Genomic DNA, 4,805 nt, shown 5'->3' on the forward strand with positions numbered 1-4,805 from the left:
TACATCTTACCTCTCACACTTGAGGTTGGTCCTGAGATATACAACGCTGTCACCTCATGGAAGGAGGACCTTGTCATCTTGTTTAAAGGCCAGTTTCTGATAATGGAACCCATAATTTTACTAATCCAGAAGACACATGGATAAAGATGTTGATAATTCACCTCTTTATTGAAAACACAAGTGCTGAGGGGATAGGGCTGAAACAAAAGGTTGTTGTTGGAGGTGGCTTGGGGGGGGGGGAAGCTGGAGGGGGCGGAGCCTCTGCATCTGGTTCCCAGGCAAGGGCGAAACTCGAGGCTTCTCCACAATTTTCAGGGAAAGGTGATCTGCTTATCAGGAGGAGGAACACCTCTGAGCCTTTATTTATGGATTATGATATTTCCTATATTGCGCTCTCTTCTTTTCAAACCAATTCTACAACAGGAGAAAAAGAAATCAGCTTACTCTATAGAAAATAATTGGTCTTCTATTCTTTTTTTCTATTATTTTTTTTCTATTCTTTGTCAGAAGACTCTTTTTCCTTACTGCTCAAATTTTATGAGGGGCTGATGGTGTGAAACTTGGGACAGTATTCCCCAGCAGTACAAAGTAGTCCCTAAGCAAATATCCAAACACCATATGCCCCTTTCCCCTCTCGATCGTAGTGCACACAAGACATTAGCAGCAGCATTTCCAGGCAGGTGCAGCAGCATGCACCAGGAAATTATAACGCTGGGTGCCTTTATCTGTGTGGCTTCACTAGGCACTTCAAAACAGCAAGAGGATCAGGCATTTGGACTCTATGCTTTCCCCATTCCCACCAGTCTCTGTTTAACCAATCAGCTTTATGAGTGCTGGGCTCTGCCTGTGAGCACTCTAATTGTCCTTGTAAGGATTTATATTTAATTTTTAGTATTTCAAATAATTTGGCATCATGGAGCCCCTGGCTACACTAATTTGAATGAATTATGTGTTACAACCCCAGTGGAGTTGTACAAGATATATACTTATTTATATATCTCATTTATCTATATATAATTGATAGAACTATGTGCACGTATAACGCATATGTATCTTTATAACTTAAACACATATAATTTACACATTGGCTAAGTGTGTGTGACATGCATGTGTTTAGCGAGCAAAAGTAGCTTAGTAGTCATCTTTGTTCCTTTAGGAAGCTGTGTTCCATCTTGAAATGAGTCATTTCTGTATGGGAAGGCTATCTTACTCCCTCCTTTTTACTTTATCTACAACGTTCACAAAGTTCTAAAGTCAAATTGGCAGGGCTAGAGAGATGCTTCAGTAGGAAAGAACACTTGCTGCTCGTGCATTTGCTTCCAAGCACCCACAGAGGCTCACAACTACCTGTAACTCCAGCTCGAGATGATGTAATGTTCTCTTCTGGTCTCCAGCACCCACAGATATGTCATATACACAGACATACATACATGTAAATAAATAAATAAATAAACAAATAAATAAATAAATAAAAACAATCTTTAAAAGGACAGTTTGAGGGCTGGAGAGAGATGGTTCAGCAGTTAAAAGTGCTGGTTGGTCTTCTAGAGGACCTAGGTTTGACTCCAAGCACCCATATGATGGCTCATAGTCACCTGTAACTCCAGTTCCAGGAGATCTGACTCCCTATTCTGGCCTTTGGGAGGGCACCAAGCATAAACACAGGCAAAACAGCCATGGACATAAAATATATCAACAACACTAACAATTTTTAAAAGGTAACTTTGAAATAGTGTGAGGTCAAAACAAAGAAACAAACAAGCCAAGACAAGAACAATAAAAAACCTAGTAACTTCCTGGACAGAACAAAGCCACCCTAGACCTGAAGCAGTTCTGTCAAGTTGCTTGTCTTTACTCACCTGCACTTTGGCTTCACGCACACCCAGGCACAGTGCCAGTCTTTTTCTGAGGGGAAAAAATGGCAAAGGTTCAGCCTTTGACAGCACAGATGGAATAAATTGTGTACAGGCTACATATTTTTTAAGATTTATTTATTTTACATATGTGAGTACATTAGTGTTGTCTTCAGATACACCAGAAGAGGGCATCAAATCCCATTACGATGATTGTGAGCCACCATGTGGTTGCTGGGAATTGAACTCGGGACCTCTGGAAGAGCAGTCAGTGCTCTTAACTGTTGAGCCATCTCCAGCCCACATTTGTTTTTCAAAAATGTTTTCACCATCTTTCTACTTTCTGTAACATTCACCTTGAAGATTTTGAGGCTTAAAAACATTCTACCAGTCATTTTATTTCATCAGTCCACCATTAACAGACATAAAAGCCAGGCATGTCCCTAATAAGTAACTTAAAAAAACAGTAATATGACAGAAAAAAAGGAGGGAGGCTCCTAATACTGGAAGTGCAGATGAAGCAATTTGTCAAAAACAAAAACAAAACAAATTCTCACAAGAAAAACTTGTGTGAATCTCTTTGTCAGGATAGAAGGATAAACTCAAACAAAAGAAGATAGATTGATGGAAAGCATCCAAGCATTCATCCAGTTAACACACGGAGATATTTATGTCTTTGCTGTGCCTGGGCCAGGGTGCACCTGTGGAGATCAGAGGACAGCTAACGGACGTTAGTTCTCTCCTGATATGTGTATGCTAGTAAATTTGGTCTCTCAGGCTTAGTGGCAAGTGCTTTAACCCACAAAGAAAATCCAGGAGAAAACTCCACACAGGCAAGGTAGAATATGGCTGAGATTCTTGCATAAATGGACTCACAGAGACTGGGCTGGCCTGGACTTCATTATGTAAGTGAGGACAATCCTGCACTTCCAATCTATCTACCTTTACCTCCCAATTACTAAGGTTTCGGACGATTATTTTTTCTGTTTTGAGACAGTGTACTACTCTGTAGCCCAGTCTGTCCTGGAACTCACCACTGTAGTCTCATTGGCCCATTCAGTGTTGCATTTATAGGCAAAACCCCCATGTTCCATACTGAATCTTGTTTTACGGAGAATATTTTTTGGAGGGGCAGAAATTTTAATGGGAAGCCAAAAGACAGTAATAGAGAGAAACATGCCAATATCTATAATTGTGCAATTTAAGAAACACATGAGGTACAGATTACCAAAATTTTGTTTTTTTTAAAAAAATGTACATTTTATGTGTGTGAATGTTTTGCCTGCATGTATGTGTGTGTCTCACATTCCTGCCTCTTGCCCAAGGAAGTCAGAAGAGAGATTAGATGTCCTGGAACAGGAGTTACCGATGAGTGTAAGCTTCCATGTGAGTGTTTGGAAAAAAACCTAGATCTTCTGCAAGAGCAACAAGTGCTCTTAACTGTTAAGCTATCTTGCCAGCCCCGGATGTATGAAAACTTTAAACAAAGGCACAATGTCACTCAGTACTATCCCAAACCCACCTCATGCTTCTCACATCTGTTTTTTTTTTTTTTAACAAGACCTTATATCAACAGACACTGCCCGGTTTGATAAATTGATTATTATCTGAAAATGTCTTTATTCCGACTTCTACTAGCTCCTACCCCTCGCCCCAGAACCCTAGTGCTGGAGGATGGGTTCTGACAGCCTGTCTTTTGTAAATGGCTTTTATTTCAACATGGTAAGACAGAGGCCAAGGAGATAATTCAGCAGGAAAAAGTACTTGCTGGCAAACCTTGTGGCCTGAGTTTGACCCTGGGAGCCACATGGTATAGAGAGGACTTATTCCCCTAGTTTTCCTCGTACCTCAGTACATATGATGTGGCAAACGCACAACCAAATAAATTAATAAAAAGAAAACATAGTAAATAACTTTAATTGGAGCTAGAGAAAATGCATAAACAACTCTGAATCACGTGCACTCAGCAAACAAGACATCAAGCCAGGCTATTGGCTTACCTTACTCCTGCGCTGATGTATTGAGTGCCTTGGAAAACAAGCTCCAGCTCCCGAAGCTGCCAGCGGGTGAACCTGTTGCTCAAGCCACGTTTGCCCTTCAGCAGTGGCACAGGCTGCACACCCCAGGGGCCTCTCATACTCCAGAAATCTGGCTGCTGAAGATGACGCACATTCTCCCAGTGATTGGCATCATGGCCTTCTAGGTTCAAGTGACTCATGAAGCCTGCAATGCCAGTAGCAGGTCCATCTTGTCCACTTAATTCTGCTGCTGGGGCAGCTCCAGACCCAGGCTGGCTCTGTCTGCTCTCTTCCTCATTTCTTCCCTCTCCAGCTTGCAAGAGCGTCAGTGCCTTCGTACCTTAAGTGGGGAAAGGGAAAAAAATCAGGCGTCAGGGCCTAGGCTGGTGCTGAGGTGCCATGGAGTCACCTCACGGTAAAGCCTGTGGCACACTGCGCGGCCTGCTCAGTCTCCGTATGGGACACTCCTCCCCTCGTGGACATCGCCTACCCACCATTCCCGTCACTCACTGACCAGTCACATTTTCCTCATCTTCCTCAGGTCTCATACGAAGCACGTAATCGATGTTTGGACGCTCCATGTCCATAAAGCGTTGGAAGTCGCTTGCCGTGTGCTATTTGCTGTTAAAGCTCCCCCCCACCTCCCGCCAGCAATTCCGGAAGTAGAGCTTCTAAACCACCAACGGTTCTCTTTCGCACCAACAGGCCCCATATAGTCTACATTAGCATGTATCCAGTTATGGTAGTGTGTCCTGGCTTCTGGTTGCTCTTCTGTTGCTTCGGGCTGAACTCTGACCTGCAAAACTGAGAGCAAACTCTGATCTGCAAAACTGAGAGCAGTTTGGAAATTACTTGAGCAAGAATTATTTGAAGGAAACCATGGCCCTTGGGCAAGTAGGGTATAGAAGGGATTTCTACTTTGCATCTCAGCTGA

The 4,805-nt window shown here is 42.7% G+C and overlaps 1 pseudogene; it reads right to left on the reverse strand.

The window, feature by feature from the left end:
• Positions 1-363: 363 nt before the first annotated feature.
• The window catches only part of LOC114625780, a 13,086-nt pseudogene continuing 8,644 nt past the window's right edge, over positions 364-4,805 (reverse strand).

Source organism: Grammomys surdaster, unplaced genomic scaffold, assembly GCF_004785775.1.
Source record: "Grammomys surdaster isolate TR1022 unplaced genomic scaffold, NIH_TR_1.0 222, whole genome shotgun sequence".
Lineage (NCBI taxonomy): Eukaryota > Metazoa > Chordata > Mammalia > Rodentia > Muridae > Grammomys > Grammomys surdaster.